General features: G+C 47.0%; 2 protein-coding genes across 11 annotated transcripts in view; both read left to right on the forward strand.

The window, feature by feature from the left end:
- TXN2 (thioredoxin 2) overlaps nucleotides 1–18476 on the forward strand; it is an 85796-nt gene that overhangs the window by 64400 nt on the left and 2920 nt on the right. Inside the window, exon 5 of the transcript XR_014845206.1 lies at nucleotides 16012–16186. The gene's annotated coding sequence lies outside the window, so the exon portion shown is untranslated. The remainder of the gene's footprint in view (nucleotides 1–16011; nucleotides 16187–18476) is intronic.
- The window catches only part of MYH9 (myosin heavy chain 9), a 123043-nt gene continuing 109358 nt past the window's right edge, over nucleotides 4792–18476 (forward strand). For 3 of the 10 annotated variants that reach the window (XM_084955407.1, XM_084955415.1, XM_084955410.1), the window contains exons 1-2: nucleotides 4792–4968; nucleotides 16012–16101. The gene's annotated coding sequence lies outside the window, so the exon portion shown is untranslated. The remainder of the gene's footprint in view (nucleotides 4969–16011; nucleotides 16102–18476) is intronic. The other 7 variants (XM_084955413.1, XM_084955414.1, XM_084955406.1 and 4 more) reach the window with 4 other exon arrangements.

Here is an 18476-nt window from a genome sequence, read left to right on the forward strand (position 1 = left end):
ATTTTTTTCCACTGTACAGCATGGGGACCAAGTTACACGTACATGTATACATTTTTTTTTCCCTCCTTTTGTTCTGTTGCAATATAAGTATCTAGACATAGTTCTCAACGCTACTCAGCAGGATCTCATTGTAAATCCATTCCAAGTTGCATCCGATAACCCCAAGCTCCTGATGGATGCCTCCCACTCCCTCCCTCTCCCCCAGGGCAGCCACAAGTCTACTCTCCAAGTCCGTGATTTTCTTTTCCATGGAAAGGTTCATTTGTGCTGTATATTAGATTCCAGTTATAAGTGATATCATATGGTATTTGTCTTTGTCTTTCTGACTCATTTCACTCAGTATGAGAGTCTCTAGTTCCATCCATGCTGTTGTAAATGGCATTATGTCGTTCTTTTTTATGGCTGAGTAGTATTTCATGGTGTATATATACCACATCTTTCTAATCCAATCATCTGTTGATGGACGTTTGGGTTGTTTCCCTGTCTTGGCTATTGTGAATAGTGCTGCAATGACCATGTGGGTGCATGTGTCTTTTTTAAAGAAACTTTTGTCTGGATATATGCCCAAGAGTGGGATTGCGGGGTCATATGGAAGTTCTATGTGTAGATTTCTAAGGTATCTCCAAACTGTTCTCCATAGTGGCTGTACCAGTTTACATTCCCACCAGCAGTGCAGGAGGGTTCCCTTTTCTCCACAACCCTCCAGCACTTGTTGATATGCAAAGACAGTCAGCTGCTCCAGGCTCACAGCAAACCAGGTAGCAACCTAGGTGGAAAGGGCTTCTTTCTCTGAAGAGTTCCAGCAAAGGGAGTTCCCAACGTAGCTCAGCAGTGAACGAACACAACCAGTATCCATGAGGACCCAGGTTTGATCCCTGGCCTTGCTCAATGGGTTAAGGGTCCGGTGTTGCCATGAGCTGTAGTGTAGGTCGCAGTTGCGGCTTGGATCCCACATTGCTGTGGCTGTGGCAGCTACAGCTCTGATTCGACCCCTAGCCTGGGAACTTCCATATGCTATGGGTGTGGGCCTAAAAAAAAAAAAAAGGAGTTCCAGCAAACATCCTGGGGCTGCCTCCCACTTTCTGGACTTGATCTCTGACCATCTCGAAACAGACCCTGATTGGTTAGTTCTTCGTCTTGTGCCCACCCCTGACTTGGGTGGGCCAGCCCCACTGGAGCCACAGGAACTGGTGTCTCCCTGAAAGAGAACTGATGTGCTGTGATCAGAAGCCAGGTTTGGCAGAGACTGCAGGTGACACTACAGGTGTTAAGAGTCTGGGTCAGGAAGCCTAGATTTCTGGTCCAAGCTCTGACTCTTCTTCTCTAGGTGCCCTTCAGAGAGCCACTGTTCTTCTGAGCCTTAGTTTCCTCTTCTATAAAAGGGGGCTTAGAGTTCCCATTATGGCTCAGTGAGTTGAGAACCAGACGAGGTCTCTGTGAAGCTGCAGGTTCAATCCCTGTCCTTGCTCAGTGGGTTAAGGATCTGGTGTCGTTGCAAGCTGTGGTGTAGGTTGCAGATGTGGCTCAAATCTGGCATTGGTGTGCCTGTAGCTGTGGCGTAGGCTGGCAGCTGCAGCTGATTCAGTCCCTGGCCTGGGAACTTCCATATGCTGCAGGTGTGGCTGCAAAAATAAAATCAAATAAAACAAAATGGGGTTTGACTCTATCAGTAGGTCCCCAGCCTGGCTGCTGCTGGGATCTCCTGGTGAGCTTTGAATCATGTAGATTCCCTGGCCTCCTGTCCTAGGCTATCAGATCCAGTGGGTCTGGGGTAGGACCAAGGATTCGGCGTTTTGGACGACAACCTCCAAGGATTCTGATTTGTTTTTTGGATGAAGTGAGTCCCAAGGGCTCTCTCTTTCTAATGTTCTCTGATTCCAGAGTCAATTAATATCGGCCAAAAGGCTGAACAGGCAGAACGTGGCAGACACGGCGATGCTCCCCCAATGCTCCATCTACTCCCCAGCACTGGCCTGCTCGCTTTCGCTTGAGTGGGGCCCTGACCAAGGAGTTCTGGCCCTGAGATTGTGTGACAGGGACATGGGTCACTTCCAGGAGGAGGCAGTTAAAGCCCATGCCCCAAAGGTCAGTCTCTCTCCTGCCTGCCTTCATCATTTGTGAAGGACAACCGGAGCTGTCAGATCACTGCCACAGGCAGCAAAGACGTGACAGTAGACACCGGGGACAACGTGGGCTTGGGCCGTGATGTCCTAGCTGCCCTCCTTCGTCTGCCGAATGGGGGCCTCCTGTGTAGAGCTGCGCTGGTCCGTTCAGACTGTGGCTCCAGGGGCGGAAGCAGGAAGGCTGTCCAAGGCCAGAGGCATCCTGGGCTTTGGAGAGGTCTGGGTGTGGATTGGCTGGATGGGCCGGGGCTAGAGGGTGTCCACGTAAGGCCTTAGGGTCGAGAGAGCGCTTTTGCTCCCAAATGAGGTGTTCCACCTAATCTGGGTTGGAGGGCAAGCCCAGCAGGGAAGATGAGTCACCCAGAGGCCTGAATACCTCTAATGCCAAGGGAAATGCATGCCTCGGGCTTCCAAATCGAGGTCATTTCCTTCCATAGAACATGACTGCAAATGGCTTTGAGAATGTTTACACCAATGGGTGGTCAGTCCCTTCAGAGGTGACCCCCTGGCTGGATTTGGAAGTTTTCCCCATGATCTTAGGAAAAAGCATGACTCTGCCTGTCCATGGTATATTCTGGCCCCTGTGGGTATCAGGTTATAAGTTGCCTTTGGGCATCTTCTTACCCCAGACAAGGCCTTGACCCGTGAGATTAAAATTCAGTTTTAAATGTTTATTATGTTTTGATTGCTATTGTTTATTATAGACACAGTGCATTATTTCCATCTTTTATTTAAATTAATTTTTGATTAAAGTATAGTTGATTTACAATGTTCTCTCAATTTCTGCTGTATTTAATTTAATTTTTAAATGTAAATCATACAAGTCAAAAGATACAGAAGGATGGACAGTGAGAAGCAAGTCATTTTTCACCCCTGTCTCTCGGTCCTTTGCTCCAGAAACAGAATCTGGGGAAATTTAAAGAAAAACTTGCTAGAGGAGTTCCCATTCTGGCTCAGTGGTTAATGAACCCAACTAGTATCCATGAGGACTTGGGTTCAATCCCTGGCCTCACTCACTGGGTTAAGGATCCGGCGTTGCCGTGAGCTGTGGTGTAGGTCACAGACACGGCTTGGATCCCTCACTGGTGTGACTGTGGCTGTGGCTGGCAGCTGCAGCTCTGATTGGACCCCTAGCCTGGGAACCTCCATATACCTCAGGTGCAGCTCTTAAAAAAAAAAAAAAAAAAAGAAAAGAAAAAGGAAAGAAAAAAAGAAAAACTTGCTAGTAATGATAGGTACTGTTTTTTAAATTTGTTGTGTTCTGGGCGCAAGCAGACACTTTCCACACCACTACCACCATCTTCCCAGTGTCCACAATGGCCCCATAAAGGTGGCATTTTACAGGAGAGGAAACTGACCTTTCCACAGGGGAAATCACTTGTCCAAGGTCACACAGAGAATAAAAGGCAGAGTCAGGGCCAACGTCATGTTTTTTTCCAATGTGCTGGCTGCCTTGTATTATCACGAATTACCATTGGTGTAATGTTTTTCTATTTATAAACTGTTGTCACAAGATATTTAAGCCTCATAACAATCCTGTGAAGCATACGGGGAGGACCTGATGGTTGTATCCAAAAGACAGATGATGAAACTGAGGTTCCAGGAGGACCCATGGCTCTCGCTACCACACATGGCTTGGCTCTGTTCCAAGTGCTTTATAAACTTTAACTGGGTTAAACCTAACAACAGCCCACGGGATGTTTAACTTTAGAAGTGAAGAAAGTGGGGGCAGAGCCTCTTTGCCTGCCCACTTGCATCTCTCACAGAGTCCTATCAATAAATCTATTTCTTGCCTATCCAGAAAAAAAAAAAAGAATTGAAGAAAGTGAGAGTCAGAGAGGTAAAGGTAACTTGCCCAAGGCCAGTATCACAAGTAACTAGGAAAACTAGAACCCTGGTCTAACCTCAAAGGGATGCTTTTTAAATCGTCAAGCACTAAGGCTGGCAGAGATGGAACCCCCTTGTGTTTTCCATCCGACTAGCCCTTCCATTTTCACATCCAAGTTAAGAGGGTCGTGTTATCACTCCGGATTTCCAGATGAGGAAACTGAGTCTCACAAAGTTGAGGTGGAGCGTTCAAAGTCACACAGATAAGAAATACGAGAGGCAGGATTTGCGCCTACTTTTGGTCCTCTGCGGGGGCTACCCTCGCCCCCCCACCGCCCACCCCCAGGAGCGAAATCTTTGATTTGCTCCTTCTGACGAAGTCGCGTCCTGTTTTCACGTCAGCTGGGGCACGTCTGCAGGGAGTGATTTCACCGGCCCGGATAAGCACCTGGCAGGAATCACGGGGAATGAGGAAGGGAAAGTGTCAGTCCCGGGGTGAGACGAAATGACCCCCAGCAACCCTTCAAGCCTCAGTTTCTGCGATTCAGTGCCGTCAATCTCACTTCAGCCTTCCATGTATGCCCTGATCCTTATTTCTCCAGCTCCCAAATCCCAGGCAGTCCAAGTTCTTTTGGCCCTTGGCAGAAATTTTGCAGTTCTCACCCAGCTCGGTCAGAATGGGAACCTGGCAAACCTGTTGCGTCTCCAGAATCCCTGAGGCAGCAGGAGTTGATTATTTGCATAAACGTTCTCGATTGGTTCACGCGACGGAAGTGGGCAGGCTTCATCCATCCACCTGGCAGTGGGTGGAGCCTGCAGGACTTCCGGGCCGGAGAGGGTGGGAGGACCACCCGGCTGCGGTGAAAGAGGCAAGGCGTCGTTTGTGGGTCAGAGGCGAGAACCATCTATAACTCGTTTACTGCTGTTCTGCAAGTGCGGCCTCCCTGTGCGTCAGTCTGCTGGGGCAAGACGTAAAACACAGTAACATGAGTTACTTCATTGGGGGAGGGCAGGACTGGTAGGGAGATTTTTATCTTAAAACCTTTTATGCCTAAGCTATGAACCTTGGGAACCTATTAAAACATATACACACACACATGTGTATGTGTATGTGTAGTTTTAATTTTATATATAATTTTCACTTTAAATATACTTTTTTAGATTTATGCTTTTTAAAAATTGAAGTACATAGTCGATTTACAACGTTGTGTTTCTGCTATACAGCTAAGTGATTCAGTTATACAAATATACACATATTCTTTTTCATGTTCTTTTCCACTATAGTTTATTATAGGATATTGAATATAGTTCCCTGTGCTGTACAATAGGACTTTGTTGTTTTATCCATTTTATGTAGAGCAGTTTGTATCTGCTAGTTGAAAACTCCTAGTTTATCCCTCCCACACACCCTTTCTCCTTTGATTTCTGAGTCTGTTTCTGTTTTATAGATAAGTTTATTTGTGTCATATTTTAGATTCCACATAAAAGTGTTATTATATGGTATTTGTATTTCTCTTTCTGACTTATTTAATATGATAATCTCTAGGTCCATCCATGTTGCTGCAGATGGCATTATTTCATTCTTTTTTATGGCTGAGTAGTATTCCATCATGTACATATACCACATCTGCTTTATCCATTCCTCTGTTGATGGACATTGAGATTGCTTCCATGTCTTGGCTATTGTAAATAATGCTGCTATGAATATAGGGGTGCATCTATCTTTTCGAATTATAGTTTCATCTGGATATAAACCCAGGAGTGGCGTTGCTGGATCATATGGCACCTCTAATTTTAGTTTTTTGAGAAAACTCCGTACTGTTTTCCATAGTGGATGCATCAGTTTACATTCCCACCAGCTGTGTAGGAGGGTTCCTTTTTCTCCACACTCTCCCCAGCTTTTGTTACTCATAGACATTTTTAATGATAGCCGTTCTGACCAGTGTGAGAATGTAGTTTTGATTTGCATATCTCTGATCATTAGCGATGTTCAGGATCTTTTCATGTGCCTGTTGACTGTGTGTATGTCTTCTTTGGAGAAATGTCAATTTTGGTCTTCCATCCATTTTTTCGATTGGGTTGTTTTTGTTGCTGTTGAGTTATATGTCTGTTCATATATTTTGGAAATTAAGCCCTTGTCTATCACATCCTTTGCAAATATTTTCTTAGTCTGTATGTTGTTTTTTCTTTTTGTTTATGGTTTCCTTTGCTGTGCAAAAGTTTATAAGTTTGACAAGGTCCCACTTGTTTATTTTTGCTTTTATTTCTATTGCCTTGGGAGACTGACCTAAGAAAATATTTGTATGATTTATATCAGAGAATGTTTTGCCTATCTTCTCTTCTAGGGATTTTATGGTGTCATGTCTATATTTAAGTCTTTTTTTTTTTTTTTTTTGTCTTTTTGCTATTTCTTGGGCCGCTCCTGCGGCATAAGGAGGTTCCCAGGCTAGGGGTCTATTCGGAGCTGTAGCCGCAGGCCTGCGCCAGAGCCACAGCAACGCGGGATCCGAGCCGCGTCTGCAACCTACACCACAGCTCACGGCAACGCCGGATCGTTAACCCACTGAGCAAGGGCAGGGACCGAACCCGCAACCTCATGGTTCCTAGTCGGATTCGTTAACCACTGCGCCACGACGGGAACTCCCTATATTTAAGTCTTTAAGCCATTTTGAGTTTACTTCTGTGCGTGGTATGAGGGTGTGTTCTAACTTAAATTTATATTTTAATAGGCTCCTACGGTGTGTGTATGTATGTATGTGTTCCACATATATGTGTGTGTAGGTAGAAATTGATATAGATAATAGATGGATAGATTTTAAGACACTATAAGGAAAGTTCCCGTTGTGGCTCAGTGAGCTACGTTAAGGACCCCGTGTAGTCTCCGTGAGGATGCAGGTTTGATCCCTGGCCTTGCTATGAGGGTTAAGGATCCAGCGTTACCTCAAGCTGCAGTTTAGGTCACACGGGTTTGGATCCAATGTTGCTGTGGCTGTGGTGTAGGCTGGCAGCTGCAGCTCCGATTCAACCCCTAGCCTGGGAACTTCCATGTGTTGTGAGGCAGCCCTAAAAAGAAATAAAAAAGACACTATCAGAGACTTATAAACTCCAAATTTCTTAGCCAGGCATTCAAAGCCCTCTGTGATCCGCGGGAGCTATCTGCCCGCTTGCCTGTCAACCCTGAAGTTACAGCCCATTGATTGTTCCATGTGTCCCACCAACTTTTTGGCCCCTGCATTTTTGCCCTCACCTCTCCCTCTGCATGGGACACTCTCTCTCCTTACAGCTCCATCTTTGTCCTTAATGTTTTTTTTTTTTTTCGGTCTTTTTAGGGCTGCACCCACGGCATATGGAGGTTCCCAAGCTAGGGGTCAAATCGGAGCTGTAGTCTCCAGCCTACACCATAGCCACAGCAATTCCAGATCCGAGTGGTGTCTGTGACCTACACCACAGCTCTTGGCAATGCCAGATCCCCTCCCTACTGAGGCCAGGGATTGAACCGGCGTCCTCATGGATCCTAGTCAGATACATTTCCACTGAGCCACGATGGGAACCCCTCCTTACAGCTCATCTTTGAAGTTCCACTCAGTTTCAAGGATCACTCAGAAGCCTCCCCCTCCTTAACCAATAGTGAGAATTGATCTCTGCCTCCTCTGTGCTTCCAGGGCACTTGCTTTGTGCTTGGCTAAGAGCACATGAGTCGACTAAAATTGTCCCCCCAGTCCCCATTGGTTCATCAGCCTAGCTCTGCAGCCGGGGCCCAGTATCATTTACTGAGCACCTCCTCTGTGCCAGCCACTTGTTCTGGGCACTGGGGATAGAGCAGGGATACAGCCTTACAAGTTCTTGCTCTCCTGGAGTTTATGTTTTAGTGAAGACAAAGAGTAAGTGGGTCATTTAGCGCAGTGTATAATTTGTCAGGCTGTAACACATGCCTGAAGAAAGCTAAAGCAGGAGAAAGGAGCTGCCTTGGAGAGGGGTGTTTATTCTCATTCAGATTAAGGGCTTGTTGTATGAGGTGCTATTTGGGGGGGACCTGAACGGAGTAGGGAGGGCACCATGAAAAATCAAGAGCGTTCCGGGCTGAGAGAGAGGGAACAGCCATGTGTCCAGTCAGTGCCCAGCAAACGGACATTGAATCAAACTGGACAGTGGAGCTGGGGAGAGAAGACAGTCACGGGCCCGGGAGAGAGTAGAGGCAGCCTCTTATATTTTCCGGGAGTGGTGAACTTGGCCTCTACCCAGGCGTCTGACCTGTAACCAGTAGCACAACCTTTGGAAGCCACACCCAATGAGTTAAGCTTCTCTTGGAGAGCAGCATGGAAATTGCTGGAAAGAGAACCTGATTCTGGGTTCAGTCCTGGTTTTGGCCCTTTTTTTTGTGACCTTAGGCGCCCCTTCACCCCCTTAAGCCTCACTTTCTACCCTGCCAGTAGGGCGATAACACCCACCTTGCTGGCGTATACCATAATATTAAGGGCTATCAATGATCTTTTAATTTGTTATTGTATTGAAGTATGGTTGATTTACAATGTGTTAATTTCTGCTGTGTATCAAAGTGATTCAGTTACACATATATATAAAAATTCTTTTTTATCTTCTTTTCCATTATGGTTTATCACAGGATATTGAGTATATTTCCTTGTGCTGTACGGTAGGACTTTGCTGTGTAGCAATCCTATATAAGTTTGCATCTGCTGATCCCAAATTCCCAGTCCTTCCCTCCCCCTTGGCAACCACAAGCCTGTTCTCTATTACTGTGAGTCTAGTTCTGTTTCATAGATATGTTCATTTGTCCCTATTCACTTTAATTAATGAATGAATTTTCTTTTTAGGGCCACACCCACGGCATATGGAAGTTCCCAGGCTAGGGGGCCAATTGGAGCTGCAGCTTTGGGTCTACGCCAGAGCCACAGCAACGAAGGATCCGAGCCACATCTACAGCCTACACCACAGCTCACGGCAATGCTGAATCTTTAACCCACTGAGCAAGGCCAGGGATAGGATCCATGTCTTCAGGGGTACTAGTCAGGCTTGTTACTGCTGAGCCACAATGGAAACTCCTTGTGTTGTATTTTAGATTCCACGTATAGGTGATAGCCTACGGTATGGTATTTGTCTTTCTGACTTACTTCACTTAGTATAATAATCTCTAGGTCCATCCATGTTGCTGCAGATGTTATCATTTTGTTCTTTTTATGATCGAGTAGTATCCAACGGATATTCTTTATCCATTCACCTATCAATGGACTCTTAGATTGCTTTCCTGTCTTGGCTATTGTACATAATTTTGCTATGAACATAGGGGTGCATACATCTTTTTAAATTAGAGTTTTGTCTGGATATATGCTCAGAAGTGGGGTTGCTGGATCATATGGCAACTCTACAGTTAGTTTTTTCTTTTTTTTTAAGTTTTTTGAGAAACCTTCATACTCTTTTCCATAGTGGGTGTATCAATTTACATTCCCACCAACAGTGTAGATGGGGTCTCTTTTTTCCACCCCTCTCCAGCATTTCTTTTTTTTCTTTTTAGGACTGTGGCTGTGGCATATGGAAGTTGCCAGGCTAGAGGTCAAATCGGAGCTGCAGCTGCTGGCCTACACCACAGCCACAGCAACGCCAGATCAGAGCCACATCTGTGACTTATGCTGCAGCTGCAGCAACGCAGGATCCTTAACCCACTGAGCGAGGCCAGGGATCGAACCTGCATCCTCATGGATACTAGTTGGGTTCTTAACCTGCTGAACCACAGTGAGAACTCCTCCAGCGTTTGTTATTTGTATGTTTCCTCCCTCCCCACCCCCACCACCAGCTGCACAAGGTATGTGGAAGTTTCTGGGATTGAATCCTCACCACAGTAGTAGCCTGAGCCACAGCAAAAAAACAAAAACAAAAAACAAAAGCAAAACCACTGAGTCCTTAATCACCTGGCCACCAGGGAACTCCCACATATGGCCATTCTGACCAGGGTAATAAGAGCCACCATTTCTTTTTCCTTTTCTATTTTTTCTTTTTTATAGCCATCCCTGTGGCATATGGAAGTTCCCAGACTAGGGGTAAAATTGGAGCTGCAGCCGAGGCCTTCACCGCAGTCACGGCAACACTGGAACTAAGCTGCATCTGCGAGCCACACCACAGGTTTCCAGCAAAGCTGGATCCTTAACCCACTGAACGAGGCCAGGGATCAAACCCGCATCCTCACAGAGATAACATTGGATCCTTAACTCACTGACCCACAGTGGGAGCTCTGAGCCACCGTTTCTTGATCCCTAACCATGAGCCAGGTCCTGTGTTAAGCTGTTTACAGGCCTTATCTCCCTTATTACTGACCAGAACATTCTGAGGTATGCCTGGTGGCTTACTAGGCGGTTCAGTAACTTTCCAAAAGCTGCAGCACCCATAGGATTCCATTAATCTGCCATGAAGTCAATGGCATGACTAGTATTTTTTAAATGAAATAGATTAGAAGACATCACAGTATTGGGGGGACTCTTGTTTCATTAATGTGAGCGTTTTTGTTTTATAAAACATATTTCTTGGGAGTTCCTTGTGGTGCAGGAGGTTAAAGATCTGGCATTGTCCTTGAAGTGGTTTGAGTTGCTGCTGTGGTGTGGGTTTGATCCCTGGTCTAGAAACTTCCACATGCCGCTGGCCACTGCCAAAAGAATATTAAAAAAATGTTTTATTACATGCATACACACACACACACACACACACACACACACACACACGTATTTCTTTTTTTTTTTAATTTTATTTATTATTATTATTTTTTTTTGTCTTTTTGCTATTTCTTTGCTCCCGCGGCATATGGAGGTTCCCAGGCTAGGGGTCAAATCGGAGCTGTAGCCACTGGCCTACACCAGAGCCACAGCAACGCGGGATCCGAGCCACGTCTGTGACCTACACCACAGCTCATGGCAACGCCGGATCGTTAACCCACTGAGCAAGGGCAGGGACCGAACCCGCAACCTCATGGTTCCTAGTCGGATTCGTTAACCACTGTGCCACGACGGGAACTCCCCGTATTTCTTATAGTGGGTTGGAGGTAAAGACCAAAAACTGAAAAATGCTGTTTTTTTGGAGTTCCCGTTGTGGCGCAGTGGTTAACGAATCCGACTAGGAACCATGAGATTGTGGGTTCAATCCCTGCCCTTGCTCAGTGGGTTAAGGATCCGGCGTGCCGTGAGCTGTGGTGTAGGTTGCAGATGTGGCTTGGATCCCGTGTTGCTGTGACTGTGGTGTAGGCTGGTGGTCTGATTAAACCCCTAGCCTGGGAACCTCCATATGTCGCGGGAGTGGCCCTGAAAAGGCAAAAAGAAAAAAAAAAAAAAAAAAGCGTTTTTTTGGACACTGCCTTGGGTAAAATGCCCACTGTATTGTCTGGCATGTCAGGATTTGCTACATGCAGGGTTGTTGTTGGATTGTAACAAGTTAGGCAGCATACCTGGGATTGCTCAGTGGCCCCGGGCTCTCAGGCATTTACTCTCACTGAGGCTGACAACAGAACTGCTGGGTTCGTAGTTCCTGTTACTACTCCATGATGAGGAGGAAGAGGAAGGTTTTAGACCGTGTCCAGCCCTGATCCCTCTGCTAGATGGCTCTCAGGCCAGCCTCTACCCACCACTTTCATCTCCAGACTAAAAAACAGTAGAAATGAAAGCTTATGTGCACCAAAAAAAAACCAAAAACAAAAACGCACATGCATCTTTGCAGCAGCTTTATTTATAATTTCCACCACTTGGACACAGTCATGAGGTCCTTCAGTAGGTGAGCAGATAAATAAACGAGGTATCTCCAGACAATGAATATATATATATATTTTTTGGTCTTTTGTTTTTTTAGGGCTGCACCCGCAGCACATGGAGGTTCCCAGGCTAGGGGTCCAATCAGAGCTGCAGCTGCCAGCCTACGCCACAGCCACAGCCATGCCAGATCCAAGCCGTGTCTGCGACCTACACCACAGCTCAGGGGAACGCCGGAACCTTAACTCACTGAGCGAAGCCAGGGATTGAACCTGCAACCTCATGGTTCCTAGACGGATTCGTTTCCGCTGAGCCATGATGGGAACTCCCAGACAATGAAATATTTTTCATCACTGGAAAGAAATGAGCTATGACGTCATGATAAGCCACGGCGGACCCTTAAATGCATTGTTAGTAAGTGGAAGAAACCAACATGAAAAGGCTACATTCTATATGATTTTAGCTCTATGACATTCTGGAAAATGCGAAACTCTGGAGACAGTACAAAGATCAGTGGTTGCCAGGATTTGGGGAACGTGGAGGGAGGGAGGGGTGGCTAAAAGGCAGCGCACAGAGGACTTTTAGTGCAACGAAAAAACTCCATGTGATACAATAATGAGGAGTACCGCTCACTCTACATTTGTCCAAACACACAGAACGTACAATACCAAGCGTGAACCCAGTGTAAACTGTGGATTTTGAAGGGTTATGATCTATTCACACACGTTCATCCATTCTAACAAGTGTACCACTAAAAGTGGTTCTAATCACCAATGCCTCTGTGTGTGTGTGTATGTGTGTGTGTGTGTGTGTGTGTGTGTGTGTGTGTATTTCTCCACACCAAAAAGCACTGCTCTGACTACCAGCTGGGTGCCCCACAATTCAACTCAATTCTGAAACTGCAAGGGAGTTCCCTGGTGTCCTAGTGGTGAAGGATTTGGCATTGTCACTGCCATGGTTTGGGTGCCGTCCTTGACCCAGGAATTTCCACACATCACGGGTGTGGCCAAAAATAATTTTTTAAAAATATGACCCTTTCTACCTGGGGATTGTGTAGAGCCACAGGTTAAGGGCTCGGTCCTACGAGACCATTCCCTTCCCCCACTTTAGACACCAGTCACAACTCCAGGTTGTCCCCTGCGCTTCTAACCAACCAGCTATAGATGGCAGGTTCCAGTGCCCCCTCCTTGGGTTCAACTCATTTGCTAGAGGGTCTCCCAGAACTCAGGAAACCTGTTCACTCACTAGATCACTGGTTTTTTGCTTTTTAGGGCTGCACCTGCAGCATATGGAAGTTCCCAGGCTAGGGGTCCAGTGGGAGTTGTAGCTACTGACCTACGCCACAGCCACAGCAACTCAGGATCCTTAATCCACTGAGTTTAAGTTCCCAGGCCAGGGATCAAGCCTGCATCCTCATGGATGCTAATCGGGTTCGTAACCCGCTAAGCCACAACGGAAACTCCCTAGATCCCTGGTTTGTTACAAAAGGACAGAAGTCAGAAGAGCCAGATGGAAGCGATGCACAGGGCTGGCTCTGGGAAGAAGGGGCATAATTTCCATGCTTGCTCTGAGCACATCACTCTTCGTGTGTTTCCCAGTCTGGAAACTCTCTGAACCCTGTCCTTTTGGGGTCTTATGGAGGCTTCATTACAAAGGCATACCTGATTAACTCACTGGTGGACTGATTCAGCCTCCAGCCCTTCTCCCCTTCCTGGAGGTCAGCAGGATAGGGCAGAAAGTTCCAACCCTCTGATCCCAACTTTGGCTCCACTGACCCCCCTCCCATCCTTCAGTCCAAACGTCATGACACTTCCCTTGCTCTCGTCACTTAGGAAATCCCAAGGGTTTTGAGCTGTGAACCAGGAACTGGGGTTGAAAGCCAAATACAGATGAGCAAAATATTTGTATCTGACCAAATACCTACTTCTTATAAATCACAGTATCTCGACCCTTCTGGTGGGGGATGTTGATACTGGGCGGTGATGCACATGTGGAGGCAAAGGGTTTGTGGGAAGTCTCTGTACTTTCCCCTCAGTTTTTCTAAGATGTTAGTGATGCTCTAAAAAGAAAATCTTGGAGTTCTCTTGCGGCACAGCAGGGCATTGCCACTGCAGCCACTCAGGTCATCGCTGCGGTGCAGGTTCCATCCCTGGCTGGGAACTTCTGCATGCAAAAAAAAAAAAAAAAAAAAAAAAAAAAAAAAAAAAAAAAAATTAATTAAAAGAAAGAGCTGCAGAGGAGCTCCCGTTGTGGCACAGTGGTCAACGAGTCCGACTAGAAACCATGAGGTTGTGGGTTCGATCCCTGGCCTTGCTCAGTGGGTTAAGGATCTGGCGTTGCCGTGAGCTGTGGTATAGGTCGCAGATGCGGCTCGGATCCCGAGTTGCTGTGGCTCTGGTGTAGGCCGGCAGCAACAGCTCCGATTTGACCCCTGGCCTGGGAACTTCCATATGTCGCGGGTGTGGCCCTAAAGAGATGAAAAATAAAAACTCAATAAAATAAATTTTAAAAGAGCAGGAGGAGTGCCCCTGGTGGCCTAGCATCAAAGGATCTTATGTTGTCACTGCTGTGGCTCAGGTCATTGCTGTGGCTCAGATTTGATCCCTGGACTGGGAACTTCTGCATGTCTGGGTGCAGCCAAAAATGGGGGGGATGGAAGTGTTGCTAAGAATGGGTCCCTAGGGTCAGATATCCTGGGCTTGAAGCCTGGCTCCCCCACTATTAGCTCTGGGATGTTATGCAAGTCACTCAACTTCTCTGTGCTTCAGTGGCCTCATTTGTCACGTGGGGAATCTAAAGAGGCCTATTGCGTAGGGCTGTTGTGAGGTTCCCAGGAGGGACTATTTGAAATGTTCTCAGAAAATGTCTGGTACTTATATACATCAGCAGTCACTGTCCTCTCAAAGGCAAGCCAGAGCCAGAGGGACTTCGAGCAGAAGAGGAATTTCCAGCCCCCTGGAGGCCACCATTTTTTTTTTTTTTTTTTAATTTTCCTTTTATGGCTGCACCTGTAGCATAGGGAAGTTCCTGGGCTAGGGGTCAAATTTGAGCTGCAGCTGCCAGCCTTTGGGTTGGAGGATGTGGGCTCGATCTTTGGCCTCGCTCAGTGGGTTAAGGATCTCATATTGCGACAACTCGCAGCATAGGCTGCAGATGCAGCGCTGATCCAGCATTGCTGTGGCTGTGGTATAGGCCTCAGCTATGGCTCCTATTTAACCCTTAGCCTGGGAATTTCCAAAGGCTGCAGGTGAGACTGTAAAATGAAAAAAAGAAAGAAAGAAGGGAAGGAGGGAAATAAGAAAGAAAGAAGGTTGGTTCTTATCACACTGGTCAGAATAGCCATCATTAAAAAGTCTACAATACTACTCAGCCATGAAAAAGAATGAAATAATGCCATTTGCAGCAACATGGATGGACCTAGAGCTTATCATACTAAGTGCAGTTAGACAATGAAAGACAAACATCCCATGATATCCCCTATATGTGGCATCTTTTTTAAAAAATGAACTTATGTGCAGAACAGAGAGAGACTCGCAGTCTTTGAAAAACTTGTAGTTACTGAAGGAGACAGGCGGTGGGGGTGGGAGGGAGGGGCTGGGGGTCTGGGATGGGCACACGCGCTCTGTGGTTTATGGAACGATTGGCCCACGGGGACCTGCTGTACAGCACAGAGAACTCTACCCAGTATTCTGTGGTCATCTATGTGGGGAAAGAATCTGAGAGAGGATGGAAATGCGTGTATATATGACTGGGTCCCTTTGTTGTACAGCAGAAATGATCACAGCCTTGTAAATTAATCATACTTCAATAAAACTTCAAACGTTTTTTAAGTCTACAAATGGGAGTTCCCCATTGGCGTGGCAGTTAAGGACTTGGCTGCCATTCTTACTGCTGTGGCTCAGGTTACTGCGGTGATTTGGATTCAATCCCTGGCCCAGGAACTTCCACATACTGTGCATGGCAAAAAAAAAAAAAAAAAAAAAGGCTAGAAATAACAAATGCTGGAGATGCTAGAGAGGGTGTGGAGAAAAGGGAACCCTTTTTCGATGCTTCTAGTAGCTTGAAAACTTTTGGCCTCTGTTTACAAGGAGGCCCTTGCTGTGGGCCTCCACCTTGAGCTCTTTCTCTTTCGCTGGCACCTCCCTGTCTTGCCCAAGCACTTTGTGGTTTGGGCTCCGTTTCCTTTGGTTAAATGTCTTTGAGGTGCAGGGGCTTCTCTTGGGCAAGAGCGGTGCTTCCTCAGTCACTTATCTGCTCGCTGGGGTCTCAGGCCCTGGGGCAGCTGCCTCAGCCTTGCTCCGAACTTCTCTTATCTCCAGAATCTCATGAGTCACGCTCTCTCCACTTTGGCCAAGAGAACCTTGTCCACACTCGGGCCTCTCGTGTTTGGAAAGCACACATTTTCTCAGGTAAGCCTCATCAAAACACTCTTGTCATTGTGCTCAGGGGTAACGAACCTGACTAGTATCCATGAGGATGCAGGTTCCATCCCTGGTCTCACTCAGTGGGTTAAGGATCTGGTGTTGCCGTGAGCTATGGTGTAGGTTGCAATCGCAGCTCGGATCCTGAGTTGCTGTGGCGGTGGCATAGGCTGGCAGCTGCAGCTCCGATTCGACCCCTAGCCTGGGAACCTCCATAAGCCGTGGGTGCAGCCCTAAAAAGACAACAACAACAACAAAAATCATGTTAGATGAGGCATAGAAACACCAAGGCCCAGACCAGTCAAGTGACTAGCTTAAGATCACACAGCAAGGAGGGGGCAGAGTTGGAACCCATCCAGCCTTCTTTGCTAAATAATAAAACACCAAAATCTGTGTATGTGACACCGATGGTGTGCCAGGCAGTGTGCCAGGATTTTAACCTACAAAATCTCATTTAATTCTCCCCAGTGCTTCTCAGACTTTGCTGTGTCTCTGTACCCCCTGGATGTGGTGTAAAGAGGCAGACCTGATCCAGCAGGCCAGAGGTGGGGCCTGAGATTCTGCATTTTTTTTTCTTCTTTCTTGTGGCTGCCCGGCAGCATATGGAGTTCTCCAGCCAGGGATCAGATCTGAACTGCAGTTGTGACCTATTCTGCAGCTGTGGTAGCACCAGATGCTTAACCCACTGTGCCAGTCTGGGATGGAACTTGTGTCCCAGGGCTCCTGAGATGCCGCCAATGCCACTGCGCCACAGCAGGAACTCCAGGTTCTGCATTTCTAACAAGCTCCCAGGGCTACTGAAGCTACTGGCTTCAGTGGACTTACAATTTGAATGGCCAGGTCCCCTGGATGTCCTCAGAGCTAGGAATCACCCCCCTCATTCTTTCAGGTGAACAAATGTTGGCTCCAGGTGGTAGAGGGATGGCTGAGGACCACCCAGCTAGCAGGAGGAAGAGCTGAGATTTGGGCATCAGCTCCAGCATGCCAGCCCTTATATCCCAGCTGCCTCACCCTGGAGGTCAGCTTGCATTGGCTCCGAATTGCTGAAATCCTATAATGTCACCTGACTCCATCCCCACGCAGCTGGGCAGGGCAGCTAATACGGCTTCCCCATGCCCACGACTTCACAGCCACGTGGCCTGACCTCCCAGCACACAGAAGTCCATTGGACACAGAAGTAACAGGAGGCCAAATGTTAAAAATGCACTTTTGGGAGTTCCCGTTGTGGCTCAGGGGTAACAGACCCGACTAGTATCCACGAGGACGTGGATTGGATCCCTGGCCTCATTCAGTGGGTTAAGGATCCGGCGTTGCTGTGAGCTGTGGTGTAGGTCGCAGACGAGCTTGGATCCCGAGTTGCTGGGGTGGTGGCGTAGACTGGCAGCTACAGCTCCGATTCAACCTCTCGTCTGGGAACTTCCATTATGTGTCGGGTGTGGCCCTAAAAAGACAAAAAAAAAAAAATGCACCTTTGAAAGGAAGAGAGGCTAAGAGACACCCCCACACCACGTCAAGGTGCCACGCTTGGCTGTGGGTGCCTTGCTGGGCCTGGCGATGGGAGGCTGTGCTTGGCCACCACGCATCTTCAACTGCCTGTTTCCAGGGAATTGGAAGAGGCAGAGAGCACTTCGTGTTTATTTCTTTTTCTTCTTTTTATAAGAGCTTTATTGATATATAATTCACATTCCATAAAATGCACTCTTTTAAAGTGTACATTTCAGTGGTTTTTCGTGTAGTCATAGAGTTGCGCAACCGTCACCACTATCTAATTCCAGAACATTCTCATCATCCGCCAAAGAAACCCCATACTCATGAGTAGTCACTCCCCTTTCCTTCCTCCCCGAAGCCCCTGGGAACCACTTAATCTCCTTTTTGACTCCATGGATTTGCCTGTTCTGGACACTTCATGGAAATGGAATCATATGCTATGTGGCCTTTTGTGTCTGGCTTCCTTCACGGAGCATCACGTTTCCCAGGCTCATCCATGTTGTAACATGTATCAGAATGTCCTTTTTCTTGTCCGCTAATGCCCCGTTGTAGGGAACACCCCATATTTTTGACCCAATTATCAGTTCATGGACATTTGAGCTGCTGCCTCTTTGGGCTCTTATGAATCATGCACATTCGTGGACAAGTTTTGTGGAACATGTTTCCTTTCTCTTAGGTACGTGCCTTGGGATGGAATTTCTAGGTTGGATGGTAACCCCATGTTTGGTATTTGGAGGCACTGCCACACTGTTTTCCAATGGCTGCACCATTTTACCATCCCACCAGCGGTGCAGCACGGTTCCAATTTCTCTGATATTGGGATTTATTCATTTCCTTTTAAAGCTTCTCAGTGGCAACTGAGACTTCCTATTGGG

Source organism: Sus scrofa, chromosome 5, assembly GCF_054392235.1.
Source record: "Sus scrofa isolate SSC_HxYL_T2T_F1_AM1 chromosome 5, Sscrofa_HxYL_maternal_Yorkshire_Landrace_v2.0, whole genome shotgun sequence".
Classification (NCBI taxonomy): Eukaryota; Metazoa; Chordata; class Mammalia; order Artiodactyla; family Suidae; genus Sus; species Sus scrofa.